Below are 23,737 nucleotides of genomic sequence, written 5' to 3'. Positions count from 1 at the left end.
TTTCTAGTCATGGGAGGAGCATGCAGAGGCAGGGGAGAGCGGGAGGCTGGTACCCACAGGGCTGAGTACTCCACCATTCATTCTCACCCTTTTTGCCCTTTAGGACAAAACCAGATGAGAGTCAGTAAAGGGGTGTGCGTTCCAGCTGTGGCCACGCCTGCCAGGGCTGAGACCCACAGCTGCAAACCTAGAGCAGGGGCGGGAGAAGGGGGTGAGACTTGGCTCTGAGCCAAGAAGGTCTGGCTTCTGGGGAGCAACGGTGACTACATTAGGCTTCCATGAGCCCCACCCCTCAGTCCTTCTTCGCCCTCCCCCTCAGCAACGGAAAGCAGCGAGAAACGTGTTTTTATAAATAGCTCCAGCCCCAGCTGATTTGTAAATTCAGTGGGTTTTTTTGTGTCAATGACATCACCCTCCTCCCCATGGCAACCCCCGACGATATCAAAATTGCCAGGCAACGTTGGAGCTGCTCGCGCCCTAAAGGAGCAGGTCGCTGCCTGAGGATCTAATGGAGAAATCCCAAAGTGAGCTGGGGTGCACGGTGGAGGAGGGGCGCGCCGCGGCCGGGGCTACGGGGCCCTGATCAATCGGCCAGAGGAAGGCGGGAGAGGCTGCTGCTCGCTCCGTAGCCTGGACACGCTGGAGGCTCCACGCCAGCTCCTCCCGAAAGCAGCTGCGGACCACAGCAGGTGGGGGGAGGGCACTGCTCTGTTCCTGACGTACCGGGAGCAGCAAGCAGCCATCCAGGTGACTAAGCCGGCCCACCGTCACTGAGTCACCCACCCGCCTTGCCTTCTCTTCCTTCCCCCTTTGCATCTGATTATTTGGGGAGCTGAAAACTTGGAGGTGTACCTGAGGCCCGCCCCTTCTCTAACTCTCCCCTCCCTGCCTCGGCTTGGAGGAAGATGGAACTCGCTGGGAAGCTGCCACTACCCCCTAAGGACATGGAAGGCACGGAGGGAGCCAGAGGTGCCCAGGGAGAGACCGCAGCTGGCAGAGTACAATAGCAGACATGGTGATCAGGCTGCCCCTGTGTCCTCTGAAGGTGCTAGAAGAGAAGGGGAGTCTGGTCCACACCGACTGGAGTCCTCCTGTGTTGGCTTTGAGCTCACCTCTCAAGGGGATCTTCCTGTAAGCGTGTGGCTTCCAGGGCCATTGGTATTTGGAAAGCAAGGCTGAATTGGCATAGGCAGGCCTGTGCAGGTAGGTGGCTCTGTACTGGGTGTGGACCCACGTGTGTGAGAGGGTGAGGGTGTGTCAGAGTGTATGTGCCCAGCCAGATCTGAGGACAGCGGCTGGTTAGCTGAGAGCTGGGGATGGGGGCTTGATGGCATTGATCCTGCCTGATGCTGGGCGGGTCTAGTCTTGAATGCTTGCTGGGGAGAAGGGATTGCTCAGCAAACACATGGCCTGAGCCCACTAAAGGACAGCTGCCTGCTCAGGCAAATCCTTCCTGGGTCCACAAGACAGAGACATGGCCAGATGCAAGGTAGGAAGTGGTCCGGAGGCCTGGCCAAGCGTGGGAACTAAACTCAGAAGGCTTGGGGGTTGCAGGCCCATCGCTCCATCTTCCTGACATCCCTGGCACTCGGGGAATACCTCCTAGCAAGCTCTTGTCACTCTCCTGTGCAGAGCTGGTCCTATGTCCCCTGCTAAGCTCATAAACACATTTAGCAAGCAGGCTACTCTCCAGGTCTCAGCTGGAGGTCACTCTGAAGTCCTGGGGTCCTCTTCCAGGCATGCCCCAGTGTGTGTCAGGCAGAGGGGTGTGGGCCCCCTGCCTCCCCCACACAACTGGCAGGCTTTCAGGCACACCGGTGAGTAAGCTGCCGCAGGGAGGGAGGTTGTGCCCACAGAGACAAGATGACACCAACCAGGAACCTTCCGGAGAAAAGAGGCTGACAGAGACAATTGCTGAGGTCTTTCTTTCTTTCTTTCTTTCTTTTTTTTTTTTCTTTTTTGCCTAAAGGTAGAGCAGCTTTCGGGGCTTCAGACAATCACCAGTCTGCGGTGGGAGAGGCTGAGGCCCAGTTGCTCGGAAAGAGTGCCAAGGTAAGGTCCCCACTGTGGCAGCAGGCTCTGGATTCTTGAGTTGGGGACAGGGGGTCCATATATTGAGGTTGCTCCTCACCTAGGATAGAGACGCTAACTCCATGTTCACAAAAAAAAAAAAAAAAAAAAAAAAAAAAAGCTGTGAGGTCCTGGTGGCTTCTGGCTTGCCTCCACTCTTCAGGTAGATTTTGAAACAGCTCTGTGGGAACTGACTTCAGCCTCTGGGCTTGTTTCTGCAGTCTGTGAATTTGCTTCCTGTTTTCTCTGGACTGAGCTGGGGGCCACCAGGACTCCTTCCAAGGAGCCCTTCTCACTTGCCCCTCATGTAGTCACTCCGCAAGTATTTCTGGCGCGTCCTCTGCCTACTGGATTCCTTCTCCCTATTGGTACCCTTTCCCTGAACTTAACCTGGCAGATTGACTCTGAAAGTCAGCAGAAGGCCAGGGGCCTGCGGAGGGGGGGCTGCTTGTGCTCCCCTTAGTCTTGTCTGGGCTCCCAGCCTCTGCTCAGGTTTCTTGGCTGGTAGGCTCCACCAGGCCCCAGGACCTCAGGCTCCTAAGACCCAGGCAGCACAGCCTCTGGTGTGGAATGCCAAGGTCAGAGAATCCTGCATTTCTGCTGGGGTTCGGGGTGGGGGTCTTGCGCTAAATTTGTTCTGATGGAAACTGAGTTCCCAGGGTGGGCTTGGGAGCTCATCTAGTTAAGACTGATGATTAGCCTTTGGGCCAAAAAGAGTCCCCCTCTGTGGGCAGATGTGCACACATTTTTTTTTCCTGGCGGTTAAGTCCAGGAACTCTAATGACAAGGACACCAGCGCAGTTGGCACCAAGAGCAAGCCCTTCTAGAAGTATTGGATTTGGGTGGAAACTCTGAGCCCCTGCAGAGCATAAAGGAACTACATAATCTTTCCAGTGACCCCTTCCCCCACATACACATTGAGTGCGTTTGGGATTTGCCAAGCACAGGGAAGGCACAGGCCAGTGGGGTTCCAGGGCACTCTGTGTCTCATTCCTCAGGATAACCAACATTGTCCCCTGTCCTGGGAGACCGTAGTGTGTTCTACACCTGGCTCCAGGACGAGGACAATGAGCTGGTTCTGGAAGTGCTTCTAGCTTCCTCCCAAAAGGTGATTCTTAACTGTGGGGTCCTTCTGGTCTGCAGAGCTGAGCAGAAGCCAGTGCCCAGCTGCGGGCAGAGTGGCAGATGCTGGCAAGAGTACCCAAGCGAGCAGTGGGCCCTCAGGGAGGCAGCTGGCTTGGCCAGAGGTAAACCTGGGGCAGAAGCAGGCTGTGGGCAGACGGGAAGGCTGCTGGGGGCTTCAGAGGGTTCAGTAAAGGCTCTGGGCTGGCTTCTGGTCATACCTGTCTCTACGGGAGTTTCTCTGCACAGAGGACCGGCAAAGCCAGCCAAGAGATAGGCCAAGATCCTAGAAAATGGTCCGGCTTACCCACGTGACCCAGAGGGTCCTCCAATGAACTGAGTCTCCCTTGCAGAGGCAGAAAGGGTTCCTGGGAGACCTGTGGCTTGAAACAGAGGGCTCTTCCTAGCCGTTGCCTCCAGACTCTCAGGGGAAAGACCCAGCAGTAGAGCCGGTGGTCAGATCTGGGCAGTACTAGGGTCCTGCAAACCTTATTGTCAAGCGTTTTGTAGACAGCCTTGAAAAAGAGCTCATTTCTGTGAGTCTTCTGGCATAAATGAGCTAGCTAGTAGCTTGGGGCAGAGCATAGGAAATGGAAAACTCCTTAGCCAAGGTTGACCTTCCTGTGTGTGTAAGCTATGTACATGACCTGGGAGAGACCCCTCCCCTACCCCTCCCCACTCCACTTCCGTCATGAATTAGACCCTGGGTACAGGAAGAAATAAGCAGAGAATTAGTACCAAGGAGATGAAGGAGACCTTGTCTTTTCTGCTGTTCTGTCTGTTATCACAGCACAATACATACAGCTAAGTAATTGGCACATGATGGAACTTTATTGGAACTACAGTTCTGGAGACTGGGAAGTAAGTCCACAGTCAAAGGGCTGACATTTAGCAAAAGCCTTGTGCTGAATGTGTCATCGCGTGGCAGAAGGCAGAAGGGCTACACACACGTCTACAGTACACCATGACGAGGGTATTAATCCACTCACGAGGCTGGCGCCCTGGGGACCCAAACACCTCTCAACCCTGTTGCATGGGGGGTGGCCAGCGGACTGTGGCCTCTGGCAGGCTGTGGGGTGCAGTCAGTCCTTGTTCCTGCTCACTGGCTTGCATCTAGTGATTGCCTGGCTACTAAGTACCAAATCCAGATGGCTGGAAGAGGGAGTGGAAAAGAGAGAAACAGGGCCTGGGGGAGTTTGCAGGCAGTAGAAGGATAAAGAGGGAAACGTGGGGTCAAGGCCACGAGAAACCAGCTGAGCCGCAGAACCAGGTTGCAGCTGGGTGGTTTTGTCCTCTGCTGGACCCTGGTCTCATCCCTGAAGTTGGCACCCAGGAGTCACCCATTCCAAATACTTTATGAACTCGAGCCACTCCTGAACGAGAACTTCATGAAGTACCCCCTACCAAAACAAACAAACAAACAAACAATAAAACAACCCTATGTTATGAGTGAACACTATCAGAGGAGGCAACCCTTACCTCCAGGTCCAGGCAAAGAGTGCTCAGGAATAAGTCGGTCAGACCTCGGAGGGTGTCACTGTGCAGTTAGGAGCGCGTACCAGGCCTGCATTGCTGCTTCTGGTGACCTGGGTGAATTATTTCATGTCTCTTCTCCACTTCAGCTTCCTCCCCTGACCGCAGAGACAATTAGCACCTGTGGGCTAGGGCTGTTGAGTGGGTAACCATGATGGTTCTGCCGAGACCATCAGAGGGGCAAGGTGCTGGCAGGAAGAGACCCACCTTATTTAGGGGACCCGAGAGAGGCTTGCTGGGTGGCTGTGGAAAACGCTCCCCTGAGAGAAGCCGAGGCATCACAACGCTGATGGACCCAGGGCCAAGAGAGCTGGGGAGAATAGCAATACCAGATCCATTTGCCCCTGGAGCTGATTGTGTGCTCAGGCCCTTTAAGGATCCCCAGGCGACTGGTAAAAGTCCCTTCTGAGGTACAGGGTTGAGGGTCCTGAGGATTTGGAGTGGGTTGTTGTGCCCATGGAAGGGATGGAGAGGCGAAGTGGCCAAGTACCGCTCCTCTCTGGGCCTGACATCTTTTCTCACAATGGTGGCTGCTGTTTTTTTTAAGAGCTGTGTACTCATGAGCCCCGCCTGAAGCGCAAAGCTTGAAGCATGCAGAGAGGATCACTCTGATGAGTGACTTGGGGATGCTCAAATCCCAAAGACTTTTTAAACTTTTCTTACCAAATGGTAATTTGTCATAGTAATTTAGAAAATATAGTGCCCTGTTCTGATTTCACCCAGACCATGATAGGTTTTTGTAGGCTGGGAGAAGTCATGTAAGTTCCCTCTCTGGACAAGAGGCCGCAGGACCACAATCCTAGTAAAGGAACTCTCATATGGGTCAGTAACATCTACCAAAGCTCGTTATGGCATTGTTGCAGTGCAGAGACCCGAGTATTTACAGAGGGATGCTGATGACCATTTTTGGACAATTCGGACTTTTCTGGGGCATGGATTTCTGCTAAAGTCCTATTTAATCAGCAAATCAGACATTGCTGTCCTGGGATGCTCTGTCTGTATCCTAGGGCTCCTGACCTCTGGCTAAGAAGGAAGCATTGTGGCTGGGTCTTACCTCCTGACCTCAGGCTGCCCAGAGCTTGGAAAGGCTTCCCTGAGCACTCAGGAAGAGGAAGAGCAGAAACCTCAAGTCAGCTATGATTGCTCTGGCCTCTGATCCTCGGTGCAGTAGGAGCCCAGCCCACTCTCCCCTAGGGCAAATAGCAGCAAACCGGTCACCTTGCTCAAGGCTGCCTGCGTGGCACAGGGACTCCCAAAAATCAAGGCAACAGCAGAGTTAAAACCGGGAGGACTGGTTCTGGAGTTTGGTTTCCTGGCCTGGAGCATCTCCAGCTCCATTTGTTTTCTTGCAGCTTCAAATGAGGCATCCTTTGAAACTGTGCAAGAAAGGACTGAGGTAGAAGGAACTAGGGGACCAGTTATACCACAGCCACTCGGCCAGGCCAGAGTACACATTGCCCAGTGGAGGAAGGGACCACCCATAAATGAGTTGGCCCTCTTCGATGCTGCCGCACCTTCAAGACAGAGGAGATTCTCTCTCAGGTCATAGTTCTACTCTCATTGATATATAGGTGAAAGCAAGCTCAGAGAGAAAAAGCGGGTCCTGAGGTCACCCAGCTAACTAGAAACCCCACCTCCCTTGACCAGCAGCAGGCAAGAATGGCCCATAGTTTGATGATTTCGGGAGAGGTGGCTCAGCTGGACAGCGTGAGGCTGCACGGGTCCCTGTGCCTCCTCTGGGCATGAGGTCTCACAGGGGCCTGTGCTCTGCCATCTGCATTCTGCTGGGCATGGAGCCTCAGTCTGGCCTGTGCTTATGAACCAAGTCTTCCCCAAGGACAGACATCATTCCTGGCACTATGCCACTGACCAATAAACGGATCTAACTAATCTGTAAATGGATTGATTCAAGTTCTGTGTGTCCCAGGTAGTATCACAGGCTGAGAATGCCTCAGGCCACGAAGGGGGCAGTGATGGGTGGATCTGGAAGTGAGAGAGTTTGGGCAGAGGGAAGAGAAGGCGTATGGAGAGAGGTATCTCACATGTGCGTGGGTGCTATATGTTGGTGTGCTCAACAGAGTACGGACCCATGAGGAGGCCAGAGGTGGACAGTAGTGTCTTCCTCAATTACTTCTCTACTTGATTTTTATAGAGATTTAATTTTATATGTATGTGTCTGTGTATGCGGACGCCGTGTGTGCGTACATGCCAATGGAGGCCAGAAGAGAGGGGTGGATCCTCTGGAGCTGGACTTACAGGCAGTGCTGAGCCACATGATGCAGGTGCTGGGAACTGAACTTGGGTCTTCTGGAGCCTGGAGCTCACTATTTCACCTGGCCAGAGAGCCCTGGCGGTCTGTCTCCTGTTTACCCCAAGAGCTGGAGATGTACTCTGTGCTTGCCTTAGCTAGCTGGCTTTTTGATGTGGTTTCTGGTGGGGGAGAAGTATGGATTCAGGTTCTCGTACTTACATGTCATGGACTTTGCGTACTGAGCCATTTCTTTAGACCTGAGGAAGGAATGCAAGTGTGTAGCTGTCACCCTTAGAGGTCAGTTCCCAGGAGGAGGAGGAGGGTGGTCCCGTGTCAGCAGATCCGAGATAGGCAAGAAGACTTTAGGGTAGAACAGAAAGGAGGGGTGAGACAGAAATGTTAGCCCATGTGAGAGGTGGAGCCAGACTCACCAAAGTGGAGCAGGAAAAGCAGATATTCAGGACTCTATGGAAGCATGTAAGAGAAATGTGGGGGGCACCTCCTGACCATCCACCAGCTAAACAGTGGCCCAGGAATGGGTGTGGCAATGGTGTGATCAGGACCCACCCTGTCAGTGTTCACAGGAATCTCCCAGTAAGCAAGCAGGAGCTTTGCCCACTGGAAAAGGAAATACCCAGAGAACAGGTAAGCACAGACCAGCCAAGCGGCAGTTAAGCAAGCCAGGTCTTCAAGTATCAACCCAGTGGCCAGAGCGCCCTAGAACCCACACCGCGCAGACCCTGTGGTGTGCATGCAATTACACCTACGTATGGTCTTCTCTTCCAATAGTTGGGGTGGTACTATTGATTGGGGGGGCAACATCATACTCCCTCAGAAGCTTTGGTCCTCATCTGGCCAGGCACAGGTCTTCCCGACCCCCATACCATTGCCATCTGTCCGTCCCCGAAAGTCAGACCCAAGGATGCCACAGTCGTAACCCTGCCCCAACCTCAGACCTGGGGCAACAGAGAGAAAGAGGATAATGGAGGGGGTCTATTCAAGGGGGCTTCCAGCTGTTAGTTCAGCCAGTAGCAGTGGCAGTCAGAGAGCTGAAGCAACAGCCAAAGGCATTGGATGGAACTTTGGGGGCCATTACAAGTAGAGCCTGCAAAGCAATTGTGGCAAGAAGATATTAAGTGAATCTATCATGCCTCTACAGAGAGAGTCCTTGCTGTAGAGACAGCTTTGCTCCCAAGCCTTCCCAGGCTGGCTCAGCTCATCGTCCATGTACCCGGGAAGAGTGCCATGGTCTGCAGAGAGGCCTGTGTTCCTGCATGGCTCATCTTGGGATATCAGACCCCCTTGGGAATGTCTGGCTAGCTGAACCCCCTCCCCATGCCAGTTTTTATTTGGGAGACAGTCTAGAAAGGGTTAGAATTTGAGAAAGAGCAGCCAGAAAGAGACTATTGTGGATGAGGCTGTCCCCTTCTGCTGAGCCAGCATGCAACTGAGCTCTTATTCCATCATCAGATGGATGAGTGGTCCCATCAGGTGGGCACCCATGGACTTTTCCAACCCCAACTAGACCCCAGGTAGGGCCAGGGTTCTTTTTCTGGGCAATGACGTAGATAGATCTGTTGAATCATTTGAGTATCAGCAGGCAGTAACTTTATCTTCTGGAAGAATCCTGGGATTCTGCTCTGCAGCAAACCACAATGGACTTGACTGCTCTTTATGGAAGGTGTGTGGATACACTGCGTGTGTGTGTGTGTGTGTGTGTGTGTGTGTGGTGTGTTTAGCCTCCTTGCCTCTTTATTAACTGTGTTTCCTCTGTTTGGAGGTACCAGTCCTAAGGACCCCTTTACCCTAACACTCATCACTTCACCTTCCCAAGGGAAGAGAGCAAAGTTTCCCCATTATCCACATCCAAGAAACCAAAACTGAGGTCGTGATAAACATCTATAAAGTCCAAGGAGCTCCAGTCCTGCAGGAATCCATGGTTTCTACAGCTAGACCCTGTCTGCTTCCTCCTGCAGGCGGGCCCAAGGTTCTCCTCCAACTCATGCTGCCAGGCCCTTGGAGATATGCCCTGGGCTCTTGCCCCATCGGCAAATGAGTATTGTCTGCCACGGAGAGGCATTGGCCAGGACCAACCCCAGAGCAGAAAGAGACAGGTGTGGAACATCCTAGAAGCGAGGAGTGAAAGCAGAAATCCTCCAAAGAGTGCCCGCTCCTGGGGCAGGGAATTGCGGGAGCTCCTCCTCCCCCTGCCTGGAATGTTGGCTGCCTGCCTCCCCAGCAGCCTCTGAATGTGAGACTCAGGTTGTCAGGCCCCTTTCGGTCTGTGATAGACAGACAGCTTGAGGAGGATCTGCAGGCAGGGTGTTGACTCATGACCATTGAAACCTAGTACTTGGTTCCTCACAGGGGATTCCTTGACCACCTTAGCCTTGCATATACGGTAGTCCTCACGCCCTACTCAGATCTGGAGTGGAAATATCCCAGGTACCAGACTCACCCTTCCTGCAGAGTGGTGTAAGCTGGCCTCTTCCCACTGCCAACTGTTCAGACTGCCCTTGGCCTCAGGGACTTCTGAACTTCAGGTTAAGAGAACTCACCGGGAGTCGTATGAGTGTGACTCCTCCACTCAGTAACGGGCTTAGGGCACAGGCTGCTGTGCAGGACACCACAGCCATGCGCCTTATCTGCAATGCTGGTTCTCATGGTTCTGGAAGCTCAGAAGTCCAAGGTTAGGATGCCGGGAAATTGGGTGTTTAGTGAAGGCCTATGTCCTGGTTTATGAGTGGTTGTCTTTTCACAATACCATCTAGATACTGGGGCTAACTCTGGGGCTGCTTGTGTAGAACACTAATCCCATTCATGAGGTTTATGGTTTTTTGTTTGTTTTGTTTTGTTTGTTTGTTTGCTTTTAGAGTAAAAAGCCCATGCTCTGGCAGCTCCGACAAGCCAAGCTCAGTCACCTCGCTGGTAATGCCAATTAAAGAAAGAAGTAGTGGGGATTGGGAGTGGGGCAAAAAAATATCTATTCAATACGGTCACATAGGGAAGAGGAACAAAAGAAGGGATTCAGTGACACCTCCTACCCCCTACCCCTGTCCCCCCCCCCCCCCCCCCCCCCCCCCCCCCCCCCCCCGCCAAGTCCATCTTCAGGAGCGCTAGCAGGTTTAGTTTTAAATAGAGGACAGGAAGTCTGTTTAACTCCCTAGTCCTAGGCAAGGTGTGGTTCTACCATTAGGTGCCCATCTTTGTCTCAGCCATATCCTGCGAGGTGGGTGGATAGGCTGTCAGAAGTCTGTGAAGTCCCTTCCTGGGAGGCAAGTTCTGGCTGGCACCGGAGCTTCAGCTTATCCCTTCCCTTAGAAAGGAATTCAAGCAGAAAATCATGATTCTTTGCGGTTCGCTATCTCATAGATTGCATACCTCGAAGGGAGGGGCGCAAGCGTTTCTCTTTTTAGAATATTTCCCTGCTAACCCGGAGAGATATTTTGTCCTTGGCGGGTGCTTGTTTGTTTCTGGAGACAGTTTCTCTGTGTAGCCCTGGCTGCCCTGGAACTCGCTCTGTAGACCAGGCTGGCCTGGAACTCACAGAGATTCGCCTGCCTCTCCTGAGGGGGGGGGGCTGGAGTTAACTACCACGGTAGTTACAACGGGCTTTAAGGTGCTAACCACCTCTGACACCTTGTCTCCTAATAACCTTCTCATATTGGTGATTAGATAGATCTCAACATAGGGATGGGTAAGCGTGTGCATGGGTGTGGGGGACCCATGCATTTGCATTCCAGCAGGAATTCGTCCTTTCTTAGCCACCCTGTGCCTCAGTTTCAATCACCTGTAAGGGAATAATAATAATGCTATGTTAATAATTCCACCAGGGTTGTTTTGCAGACTGAGTGAGGCAGGCAGCGTAAGCTCTTAGCTTACACCTCAGGGCTCCACCCACAGGAAGCATTCAGAAACTGGAGGTGTGATTACTCCTGATAGGGGAGAAGCGGCCTCCACAGATAGGAAACTACAGTGAGCAAGGGAGCTTGTTAGCAAGCTCCTGGTTCCCAGGAAGCTTTTCAAGTCCTAAAGAGAAAGGTGCAGAGAAGGATAATGTGTTTGTATTTCTAAACCACAAGTTGATCTATATCTTTTCTCTTTGGCCCTAACCTGGGCGCCCAGCCCTGCCGGTGCCAGTCAGAAGTTACAACAGGCCCGACAGCCACTGGCTGAGATTGAATTGGGAAGTACTCACCCCACCCTTTGTGCCACCCTGAGGCCCTTGAAGACTGCGCTGGCTGGCTGGCTGGCTGGCTGGCCAATACTCCAAGAGTCTGTGTTTTTCTCCAAGGCCTGATGTGTGGATGGCAGTACATGAACTCCCTTGGCAACAGACCTATGCCAGAGACCAAGTCTCCTCAAGGGAGCGCAGCGCCTGGCGTCCCATATCCTTGGCACCACGGTGGAGGGAACAGGCCCAGGGTGAGGTGTGTGCTCACTGGAGGCAACACTGTCCTTCAGACTGTTGCTGGGACTTCTTTCCTGCTCTCTCCTCCGAGGCAGGGTTGAGCTGGGCACGGATCAGTGTAGCCCAGAGAAGAGGGAAAGGCACAAGCCAGAGTCAGCCATCCCGACCGACAGGGCGTCATCCAACCCAGTGAGCTGAACCTTGGGTAGAAGCAGCGGAAAAAGGAAAATATAGAAACAGGACTTGATGCGACGAGCGGCCCCTAGTGTAGCCGTGTACTGAGATGGAAAGTTTTCTCTAGGAAAGCTTCCTGATCATCTGGTTTGGTTTGCTTCATCGATGGAGGAGTCATTACCTGCTTGGTCCATCTTGTTTGGGAGGCCCTGCCTTTCTTGAGGCCTCAGGCCCCAGTTCAGCTTCCATGGGTGGGGGAGAGACCCAGTGTTTTCTAAATCTATTCCCTGTAAGAAAAGGATGAAACTTGGTTAATATCTACTCCAAATATCAAACCAAATTAGGTACTAGTTGATTCCTGGTAATATGCTAATGTTTATATTTTATTGTAGTTTAACAATTCAAATTAATGCTTAGAGCTATGGTTTGGGCATAAAAACATATTTTACTAAAAGACGGTAATTCACATGTTCACTTGTGGATCAGTAAAAAGTAATTTAGGGTGTCGATTCTAGATTCAATGCTACATTTCCTTCCAACTTTGGTTTGCAGTTCATTTCAAATCCACAGCAACCAATCTCCCCCTCTCTCTACACAGCACAACCTCCTTCTTATAGCCAATGTCAGGCAAGTACCTAGGCCCTGGGGTGACTGATCTATGGGGAAGCCTTATTTGTGTCACTTCAAGGGACTCAGGCAGCTTCCTGGCTGGCCAAGAGGGAAGGGCTTTGCTCATAATGTCCAGAGAAAAGAGAATCACTTAGGAAAGACTCAGAGAGGAGAAAGGGAAGACAGAGCAAGGAGCGAACAGACATGGAAGGTACATATGTGTGGGTCTGGGACAACCTGTGACCAGCTGCCGAAGCTTCCGCGCCCCCCTTCCACAGCACACAAGGCTGGCACCATTGCCTTCTCCAGTACAATGAGGGTATGGAGATCTGAGGTGCAACCACGAAAGGGTTAGAGTTTTGTGGGGGCTGTCGAGTTCCCATAGATCATCTTTATTCAGGTTGGTGGGAGCCCTAGAGTAAACTCCACGGGAGCAACCAAGCCCACAGTGCGGTGACTTATGCAGAAACAGCACCAATAGGGCTAAAGAAGCCCTAAAATAAACTCCAGGGAAGCAACTGAGCCCACACTGCAGGCCACTTATCCAGAAACAGCACCCACATGGCTAAAGAATCAGTGAACAAAAATGTGAGGCGAACATGATGTCAATGAAAAACCAAATTTGAGATACCCAGCAATGGTGGCAAAAGAAACAGTCCTGTACTGCTCCGTGTCTTGTGTCCCCTGTCTGTGACTGACACCTAGCCCTTATACGAAGCAGCCATTTGGGTTCCAGATGTCAGCATTTCTAAGCTAGAATCCCCTCAGCCCTCAGCGAGTAAAGTTCTCTCCAAGGGTCCAAGTGAAAGACAGCAAAGGTCTTTCTTTTCCTTGTTTGGGGAGGAGACAGACAGGTGGCCACTGCCCCTCTCTCAAACCAGGTAGAGGGCTCTGTCCCGCTGGGACTTCATCGTCCAGTTTCTGGGTGCCACGCTGCTGGAAGCGATCTCTACCCCTCCCCCCAAAATCCCTCTTCTGTGATCTTAAAACCACAGAAAGTTCTCAGGAGTAAGTCAGGGTGACAAGGAAATATCGGAATTCCTTTATATCCTGCTCTCTTGCCTGCACAAGGACCCGGGAAGTCGCAGGGCTGGGAAACTTGTCCAGACTTGGCAAGCAAGTCAAGGTGCCCGGTTTCAGGACTCCGGATCGGGCCCTGAGCGATGTGGGAATGGACACAGGTTTTGCAGAGTGGGCTCAGGGTCGCAAAGTAGGCGTCTGCGAGCAAAGGCGCGAGTTGATTGCTCAACAGCCGCTCGGTAGATAATTCAGACCCTGGCTTTGGTGCCGCGGGGAGGTCGCGGCAGGCAGGCCGTGATCGGCGGGGCTGGAGGGAGGCGGTGGGCACACTGTCGGTCCTTAGGCCGATCCCCGAGTTCTTGCGCCCCCAGCGATCTCTCCGGAGCTCCCGCGCTCTGGGCGTCCCACCTGAAGCCACACCCTGCAGTCCGACTCCGCGCCAGGTAAGCGGGCTCCGCACCGACGTGCCGCGGCCCCTCCTTGCCGTGCCCGCGCCGAGGTCCCGCCCGCGGAGGGCGGGCCCGGCTCCCGCGGCCTCTCGGGGCTCTCCGCGGCTTCCCGCTTGGCAGGTGGGTGCCCCGGGCGCCGCGAGGGGCCAGGGGTCCCGGGACCGGAGCGGGGATCAGGACTCCCCAGGGGACTGGCTGGACTGCCCGTGCCCCGGGTTCTCAGTCCCCAAAGTTTGGGGTTGACCCGCCGCGGGACCTAGGGGCCCTTGGGTGCCGGCTCGCGGACTCGGCGACCCACCTCCGCGTGAGCGCCGCGCGGGACGGAGCGTGCGGGGACACTGGCGACCTCCGAAGCGGCGCTGCGCCTCCCCTCCCCCACCCTCGCCAGCCCCACGGTCTGCAGTTCAGCAGGCACCCGAGTTCGTTCGGGGAGGGGTGCGGTTCTCAACGTCCTGGACTCCAGCCAGTCGCAGAATCTGCAGGGACACTTAATTACATTGATCACCGTGTGCTTCTCCCTTAGGCCGGCAGAGGAAGGTCCTGGGATCTTTCCTCCCCTTCGTGCTCTAGCGAACTGACTGAAGAATAGTGAAAGGAGAGGAGAGAAGGCCACAGGAGGTGAGTGAGGGGCCTCCTGCTCCAGACCTTCCTGGGAGGTAGGTTGGGAAGGACAGCGGGAGGGCAAGGAGCCCCCCTCCATGTACTGTTAGACAGTGGCAGCAACCCAGGGAGGTGCCACTTCTCAATCCATAGAGCGTGCCTGATAAGTCATTTGCAAGCTTTTCCAACACATGGTAGGCCACCGCGGCTTCAAATGGACCGCCCAGTCCGGCCCAGCCTCTGATGCCATTAGGTTTGATAACCGGCTGAACAAGGCAGTGTCCCATAGCCCAGGTTCACAGAATGCATGCTTAGGAAGAGGCCCCAGACAAGGAGGACAGCAAACCTAAGTTTGTGCTGCCCAGAGCAGGAAACCCTGCTAACATATTCCAGCTCTTCCCACACTCAGGGAGTAGCATTCGGTTTGGGGTCCGCTGCTGGGATCACCAGGGGCTAAGGCACAGAGTTCCTGGGATGTACGCTATATCCTCTGTATTTTGCCGTATTCTAGTGTTTTTTTTAGGTTCTTCTGGCTTGTTTTTCTATGCGAAGCTGGGGAGGGCTCCCCAGTCCATTTCTGCTTATTGTACACTGCTGTGTATAGGACAGAGGGCTGAGAACACATCGGTTGAGACCCAAATGGAGGTGGGTTCAGACCTCCACTTGACTATTGACTGTAAATGTCTGTGAAGTGGGGTTCAGTGTAAAATGGGGGTGATAATGCCGCCCTCCTAGGATAGCTGAGATGTGAAACTGGAATGGTTTACGGCCAACAGCTTAGGAGGCCACCTCACCAGCCTCTGCCTACAAGAATTTAAGCTACTTTGAGCTGGGGACTTTTGAGAACAGAGTGGTCCACTTGGCAAGATTATTATTGTTTTTTTTTTTTTCTGAGGGTAGACAGACATAAAAACCAAGGCAGAGGGTCTAAGGCAGGTAAGTTACAGGAGACTCTAACCTGCCACCTCTAGCATGAGGGAAGGGACCATTTCTGGAAGGAAACCCAACTTGACAGATGAACAGGAGGAACATCTGTACACGCTACATTCATTCTCGCGTGTTCATGGCCTGACCTGAGATATTGTTTCCTTGGGTACTTCTGGGACACTAGGAGACTTTGACTTGTGGCTCCTGAGACCATCAAGGTAGCTGTGGGATAGGACAGGCTGTTTGCTGTCCCTGGGCGCTCCTCATGGTAGGGGAGCTTGGAGTTGGAGAGACTTTGTATCCCACCTTACCATGTCCAATTGAGGAGAGATTTTCTCCAAGCCTCAATTTCTCTACCTGTAAAACGGAGCCTAGCATAACTGTACCAACCATTAGATTCAAGAATCAAAAGCACCTAGGACAGCGCCTGGCACATGGCAGGTGTTACACATGTGCCCTCTCTTTCCTCCTTTTCCCTGATGCTCGCCATAGGACCAATAGTGGGGCATGGTGGCATATGACTTTAATCTCAACGATTGGGGGGGGCAGCAGGAGGATCTCTGTGAGTTTAAGGCCAGCCTGGTCTACATAGTGAAAACAGGACAGGAAAAGAAAAATAAATAAATAAATAAATAAATAAATAAATAGAAAGGTCCAGCAAAGCTGGCTCTGCCTATCTCACGGTGGTTTTGAGCAAAAAGCAAGGAGGTGAAAACAGATCTGGAAAGTTAAGGACTACAGATATGTAAAGTCGTCTCGTGGCCGAGAACTGCTGAGGTTCTTCTGGAAAGGTTCTGAGGATCAGGGCTTCTACACGAAGTCAGTTTAAATCGGACAGCAAGAAGGGCCCTGGCCTGTAGCGCTCTTAGGGAATGTCGCTCTTCAGCCACCTTAGTGCCCCGTGCCCAGGCCAGCCCATTGCTGTTCTCCAGAAGCAGCATGGGAAAGGACTGGGTTTCTAGGTACAGCCACAGAGGTCAGAGGGCTGGGCTGCTGTGAGCAGCTGTTGGACCACAGCACTGTTAGAATGGGCTGGAACTGGGCCCAGACAAGACCCAGGTCAATATTGACTATCCTCAGCTGGCTAGCCTGCTCCTCGGCCTCTCCCTCAGAAGGAGTGTTGACATAAGCTACTGAATGAGCTTCATCGTCGTATTCTTTGAATCAACACCCCAGTATCTCTCCCCTGGCATTCTCTGGGGCCTGTGGTGTGGGAATGGTATCAGGGTTTGGACCCCCTTCATCTCCCTGGGTCACACAAATGGGGTAACAGAACCTCTCTGTCCTGCTTCGTTCTCTGAGGCCTTTGACACCTCAACACTGTGGCCCTAGGCAGCTCCACAGAGCCAGAAGGCCACGGAGTCAAGGGCTCTGGCTTCAGCCTAAGGTCTCTCCCTGCAGGTAGCAATAGCATAAAGCAGGTGAAACTTCCTCCTGTGTGGTATGGAAAGTCGGAATAGGGTGCTGGGGTGGGGGTGGGAGGGTGACCTCATGTGTCTCTTGGGGCATCTGAAGAGAAACACATGGGGGCCTGGACCCTTGTGGGGACTGAACAGTGAGGGGACCAGACAGGCCTTGGGAAGGGACAGCAGCTCCCTGTTGCCGACCGTGTTTAAACAGAGTACAACCAGACTCCTCTTGGGGATGTCACGGGGATGGAAATCTGGACAGAGGTAGAGGGGCAGGTCAGAGGTTCCATGGAGCAGACAGCTCTTCCTCTGGGGCAGGCTAACTCACTCATACCAGCATCTCCTTGGAAGGAACAAGTTTAGCATTCCCAAAAGTGAAGTCTTGTTTCCCAGGGTGTGCAGAGTCGGGAGTGGCTGGGGCATAATAAATGATATCATTTGACATTTAGCAAACTCCAGAGAGTCAAGGCTGAGAAAATCTTCCTGGCCAACGAGACATCTTCTGTTCACAGAAATTTCTAATCGTGGGTGGGAGGCTGATGAGTCCCGCAATTCCTCCTAGAGGAGAGGGGTGACGGGCCCACTGTGAATTACAAGGAAGCCATTACATAGGTCTACTGTCGATGTCGGTGTTGGGGCCCAGCTCTGCGGGGAGGCAGGGTCCTCTACAGGCCACACCAGGTCCAATAGTGGCAACTAGAGAAACATTTCTAAGCTCTGTAGTGTCCAGGAAAGTCGCCTCTGTCTTGTAGTACCATTTAAAGTAGGTCCTTCCTCAGGAAATCTTGGGAAACACCACTTGGGTGGGACGGGGTCCTGATGACTGAGTAAAGCCACGTTCACCTCAGGGTCTAGAACAGACTCCAAGCTGCTATACTTAGGCAAGTAATCTGGTCTTTGTGGCCAAATAATTCCTTGCCCCCATGTCAGAGTAAGAGTAAACACTTCTCACAGACCTCTGCGTAAGTGTCATGTATGTGACATGCTCAGCCTGGAGCCAGTACGTCAACGAGACTCTCCCTGAGGGATTCTTACTAAATCACCCTAAAGCTCCCTGAGGAAGGACGGTTACTCTTCCTGACAGGCTGAGGGGAATGAATTCCTTCTCTTGTCAGCAACAGACACAAGGGCTGAGACCTAAATATTAGGTCAAGGCCTCAGGCCCCAAGGTCCCTGCTGCAGGGCCCTAGACGTGAGCTGATAAGCTCACCCGGAGCCTTCTTGTGAGGAAGCTGGGAGGACACCTGAGCTGGGGGGTCCTCCACTGTTCTGTGAACCAGAGTCCCAGAAATGGCGGGGATCCCACCAGCCTCATCCCCGCATCCCAGAGTTTGCTTGTATAAGTAACCTAGCAGAACTGAATCCAGTCTCCTCCCCAGGAGTTGCACACTGGTGCCTCGCCATACGCTTTTTCTCAGCCTGTGGTCCATTCTCGGAATCCCTTTAGCGAGCTAAGCATGTTTTCCTTGAAAGGCATTCAAGGTGTGGCAGCCACAAATCATCCAAAGCTGGGTGCGGCAGGGTAAGGTGGGTGACCATATTGGACACTCGCTCCCGGTGAAAAGCAGGGCTGACCGGAGAAGAACGAACATTCAAGATAGGCCCCGAAGGGGATTCTCAAATGGCAGAGCACAGGAGACAGATATACACCCCAAGGGCTCTGCTGTAAGGTCTGTGTCCGTCTCTGGCCTCTATTGTTTTGTCCTGGGTCTGTGAGGAGCCAGCATGCAGGCTGGCTATCTTCCCTTCTCCAGGAGCAGCAGGAGAGGGTGACCTTCCCACCCTCTAAGTGGACACCTGACCTGTTTTCCCTTGTCCCTGTGGAATGGTGACATCCAACATGGAACCCTGTCCACTGACTTGTGAGCCGAATCTCCCGTTGCTTCCCCCTTCCCCAGGGCCTTTGTTTGTCATACACGCCAGACCCTGCTCATCAAAGCCCCCAATGCAACCTTTTTAAAACATTTTGCCCTCCCCTTACAGAGTACAAGACATACTGGTTCCGTATAAGGTAAGGGTCAGCCTACATGTTAGAAGAGCCCTGCTTACCGTGGCTGACTCAGACAAGCACCAGGTCAGGTGGAGGGAAGAGAAGGCCCGTCCCTCTCACCTTAGACTTCCGTGAATTCTCATTAGGCTGTTAGCTGGGCCCGGTTTCCTGCTGGTGAAGACCTCCAAGAAGGAGAGCATTAGCAGAGCATGCCCACAGTGCAGAGGGGACAGAGGGACAGCACTGCCCACAGTGATTGGGGGCACAAGGATAGAGCAAGGTACATGGAATCTGATCTGGGTTTAGTCCCCACCCCCACCCCATATACATACAGTCATTTCCTGTTTCTGTGATCTGGGACAGACTCTGCCCGCCTTGGAGCCTCATCTAGATGGTGAATAAGCATTCCTTCCTCACAGAGCTGCTAGCTCTCAGAAGGGGCCTAACAGGTCCTCAAAAACAGCTCCTGTCTTTTTGGATTCTGAGACTCCAAACCCCTTGGACACTCAGTCCCTCTTTCAGTGACCCCAGGCCTGCGACTCCCGAAATGTCATACCAGCTCTCCTCCCGCGTTTACTGGGCAGGGCAACACTTCATCTGTAAAGCCTCTGCCAGGGACTGCTGCATTCCTGTCTGCCAGGCTCCCTGCCAGGGGAGCTTCCTTCTCTAACTGGTTTTGGCTGGAGTTATCCTTCCCAGCACTGGGCACCTCGCTCTGATCAGTCATGGGTCAGAGAGCAGGAAGGTAATACTAAAAGCACTCCTTAAACTCCATAGTGCATTCCTGGCCTGGTCTGGTCCTCAGCCAGCTTCCTGGCCTGGGTTAAAGAATTGGAGAGGCCATCTCATGTCTGCCTGTTTCTACATCCGGTCTGAGGCCACAGGCTCTTCCTCAGGTCTTTCTGTCTTTGCACTAGCTCCTCTTACGAACAGAGGTGGACGCAGAGGCGGGGTGTCAGGTAAGATTCTTGTGGCCCGATTTTATTGATCACCACAGCCTGGTGGTAAACGCAGCAACTGTCCTCTCAAGGCTCTCCGAAATATGTGGGAAGAAAGCCCTAGAAATGGCAAGTCTCGACGGCCATTCTTAGCAGGGCACGTTGGTGTCCCAAGTGTTTCACTCATGGAGACTGGGCGACACTGGCCAGCATGGACCACTCTTACATTTAAAAATATTTCAGGGCCTGGAGAGATGGCTCAGTGGTTAAGAGTACATATTGCTCTTGCAGTTTGGTTCCTGCCACCCAGGTCGGAGGGCACACAACTACACAAAACTCCACTTCCAGGAGATCCAAATCCTTCTCCTGATCTCTGAGGGTGCCTGCATTCGCATGCACAGACCGACACACAGGCACACGCGCATGCACACACGTAAAAATAAAATAAAACGTTAGAAAATAGGTAAAAATATTTTGATCCCCACCTATAATTCCAGCACATGGAAGTCTGAAGCAGGAGGAGTCACAGGAGGCCAGCCTGGGCTACGTCATAAAACCTCTGTCTAAAAACAAGGCTGTTTTCCTTAGAAGAATGGAAAGCCCCCAGAGTCCCCCAGGCAAACTCAGCAGTTACTTTGGTGTATTTTTTTCCTACACATGGCAGAGGTGAAATTTTAATTTGATCCTTTATTTTTCCTGTTTCAACAAAGAAAACCTTGATGGTTTAATTTTCCTCTGGGATCCACGAATGCAGACAGGTTTGGACCCCAGCATGTCAGCAGTTCCAGAAGCCATCGGACCTGGACCCGATATAGTCATGACATGAGACCGGGGAGGGGACAGCCAGACTGTGCCCTCCACCCCTGCACCTGCCACCAGCGTTATGACGTTACCTTTCCCATGGAGGTTATGATCTGTATCTAATTAACGTGAGGGTGTGCTCTGAGCTCATTTCTTCAGGTTCATTTTTTCCCCCACATGGATATTTAATTGCTTTAGCTATATTTATTGAAAAGATCATCCATTCCCACCACATTGCAATGTCACCTTTGCCATAAATCAAGCGACCTCATCCGAGTGGGTCTATTTCTGGATTCCTGCTTCTGTCCTGTTGCTCTATTTGTCAATCCTTGTGCTGTTTCTCCAGCATATTAATTTCGGCAGCTTTATGATAAATCCCAATGTATATTTAGTATAGTCCTCCGACTCTGTTCCCTCCGACTGCCGAGGCTATTCCTGGTTCTGTTTCCTGCACATTTTAGAACCAGTGTGTCAGTTTCTGCCACAAGAAATATGCTGAGCCTGAAATAAGACTGTAGGTTGATTTGGGAGTAACTGACATCTTCACAGTGTGAAATCTTCAACATATGAACATTCTTTAATATCTCTAATAATGTTCTACGGCTTCCAAGGCAAAGAGGTTTATTCCCGGGTGTTTGCTGTTTTTAATGTAAGATGATAAATAAGGTCATTTCCTTTCTCTCTTAAAATTCTATCTTTATTCTATTTTGCATGGGTATGTGTGTGCTGCATATATGTAGTGTACCTCATGCATGCAGGAGGCTGCAGAGGTCAAAGGGGGGGGGTGTCAAGATCCCCCGAAACTGGAGTACCGGGTGGTTGTGAGCTGCCATGTGGGTGCTGGGAACCAAACCCAGGTCCAGGTTCTCTGCAAGAGCAGCAATTTTTGTTTTGTTTTTCAAGACAGTTTCTTTGTGTAGCCGCAGCTGTCTTGGAGTTCACTCTATAAGCCAGGTTGGCCTTGAACTCACGGAGAGCCACCTGCCTCTGCCTCCCCAGTGCTGGAATTAAAGGTGTGAGCCACCACTGCCTGGCCCAGTAATCACTCTTACCCACTGAGTCATCTCTCCAGAACCACTACCTCCTCCTCAAGACAGGCTATCTAGCCCTGGCTAGTCTCAAACTCACTGTACAGTGCACTCTGGCCTTGAGTTCCTGATCCTCCGATCTCGTCTGGGATTACAGGTGTGAGCTACTATGCCTGGCTCTGTTTCATTTTATATTGAAATTCAACGAACTTTTATTTATGTTGGCCTTGAATTGAAGACTTTCCAAACAAATTTGGTTGCTGCAGACTCTTCTGGGTTTTCTACTGTCACAAACACACTGTCTCAAGCACGGCTGGCCTGACCACACTTCTGATGAGTCCTAGTGGCCTTCCTTTAGGTCTCAGGTTTACCAATGTTTAAATGATTAGCTGATTGCTAAATCTCTGTCTCCTACCCAAAGCTCCACTGACTGCTGCCAACCTCCGTAATCCCTTGGGTGCTGGTCTTTCTCCTCGGGTTTCTCTGCTGCCTCTGGAGAGCTTGTCAAGGGATAGCTGTTAGGGTGAACTCCAGAAGGTATCAGAATCATGGATACTACTTGATACTGGTGCCTTCCCTCCCCATTAATTCCCATGCAAGATCCAAGAGCTGATCTGCAAAATCAGGGCTCTTGAAGGAAGGTCTCAGCCAGTTCCTTTGTGGCTCTGGATGATATGAGTACCTCTAGAAAATCTCACAGCTATGGAGGCAGCAAGAGGGTCTGTGTCTTAGTTAGGGGTTCTATTGCTGTGACAAAACACCATGACCAAAAGCAAGCTGGGGAGGAAAGGTTTATTTGGCTTACACTTCCAGGTAACAGTCTGTCACTGAAGGGAGTCAGGACAGGAACTCAAACGTCAGGGACCTGGAGGCAGGAGCTGATGCAGAGGCCATGGCGGGGCGGGGGTACTCCTCCTGGCTTGCTCAGTCTGCTTTCTCATAGAACCCAGGACCACCAATCCAGGGATGGCATCACCCACAGTGGGCTGGGCCCACGACGCCCTACAGCCCGAGCTTATGGAGGCATTTTCTCAATTGAGGTCCCCTCCTCTCAGATGACTCCACCTTGTGACACACTGACATAAAACTAGCCAGCAGGGTCTGTTAACTAATCCAGGAACAGAGGGTCTGCCTGAGGGGCTGCGAGGATTGGTCTGCTGACTGAAGCAAGAGGCAGAGGCCGAAGCAGTCCAAAGAGGCTGCACGGTGGGGGCGTGAGGTACAGTGTCTGGGTCCCGGAACCTAGAGTTTTAGTCACGGCCCCTTGAGGTGGAAATGATGAGCGAGGAAAGGAATTTGACATCACTCTCCGACCCAAATCTACCCAAGTGCCAGTGTCTGAAGACCCCAAGCTTAGGGACAAGGAGAGAGAGAAGACAACTAGAGAGCCGGTCAGCATCTGCAGGGCATCTATTACTCTGCGCTCCCTAACCTTGTGAGCTGTCTTCCACAAACACCGCTGCACAGATGGGAGAGGAACCACAGAGGCTCAAGTTGCTAACTTGCTCCAAGTCACTCCCGTTTAGGGACGAGGCTATCTACAAGTGAGACTCAATCACCCATCCCAGTGTAAAGTCTTCCGCCGCAAAGGGTCCCCGGATGCTGACTCTGTCCTTAAGGCGTGTCCGAGAGACTGTTGCTCTTCTAAGGGCCATGCCATGGGTGCCACTGCCTTACCCATGGCACGCTCCCGGGGAGGAAGCAGTGGGCCTGCCACCTTTTTCAGTGGCACCTATTGCCTGCACATGCTCTCCAGAAGCTGCCAAAGTGATGGGGAAAATACTGTCCCGGGAGCGAGAGCAGTCAGAGATTGCAATGGCCTTGCGTGCCAGCTCTTCAACTAGATGAATAATCCAAGCATTCACATGGTGAAATGGCATAAGCTGTGTGAGGCGGTGTAGTGTGGTCCCAGCTACTGCAGAGACTGAGTCAGAGGGATACCCCTCTGGGAAACACAGCAAGACCCTATTCACAGACAGAGACACATTGATTCATTTCATTTCTGAAATGTTTTGAGCTACTTCATATTCAAAAACTCAAGTGTTGTTATCAATATACTGATTCCAGCCTGGGACTCCCTAGGAGTGACCAGGACAGACCTTGGGAAACCCCTCAACCCTCCGGATTCCCAGTTATCCCCTCTCAGGTCTACTCATAGTATCTTTTCCAAGCCCACGTCATTCCCATTGACAGAGTTCAGTAAAGTCTCATACAAGATCAGCAAGGTGTAGCGTGCAGGACAGACCACAAGAGATACTTTGTGCAGTGTCCTGGAATAGGATTAAAATCCACAGGAAGTGGGTAAGTGGGACTGTCTGCCTTTTCTAGAGAACTTGACCTGGGAGGTAACTATCCTGGCCCTACACACGGCCGACCTTTCGACTCAGCCCTTTGCAGAATTAAGG

The 23,737-nt window shown here is 52.3% G+C and overlaps 1 protein-coding gene across 6 annotated transcripts in view; it reads left to right on the top strand.

The window, feature by feature from the left end:
• Nucleotides 1-490: 490 nt before the first annotated feature.
• Pak6 (p21 (RAC1) activated kinase 6) overlaps nt 491-23,737 on the top strand; it is a 30,764-nt gene continuing 7,517 nt past the window's right edge. Inside the window, exons 1-3 of one of the 6 annotated variants that reach the window (XR_007590409.1) lie at nt 491-1,207; nt 1,974-2,052; nt 14,163-14,257. The gene's annotated coding sequence lies outside the window, so the exon portion shown is untranslated. Of the gene's footprint in view, nt 1,208-1,304; nt 1,490-1,969; nt 2,053-13,518; nt 13,634-13,701; nt 13,760-14,162; nt 14,258-16,690; nt 23,634-23,737 lie in introns of those variants that run through there. The other 5 variants (XM_050134237.1, XM_050134240.1, XM_050134241.1 and 2 more) reach the window with 5 other exon arrangements.

This window comes from Alexandromys fortis, unplaced genomic scaffold (genome assembly GCF_014885135.2).
Source record: "Alexandromys fortis isolate MF-2015 unplaced genomic scaffold, M_Fortis_MF-2015_v1.1 scaffold_6, whole genome shotgun sequence".
NCBI classification, from domain to species: domain Eukaryota; kingdom Metazoa; phylum Chordata; class Mammalia; order Rodentia; family Cricetidae; genus Alexandromys; species Alexandromys fortis.
The sequence above is the reverse complement of the archived record's forward strand: the minus strand, read 5'-3'. Positions and strand labels throughout refer to the sequence as shown.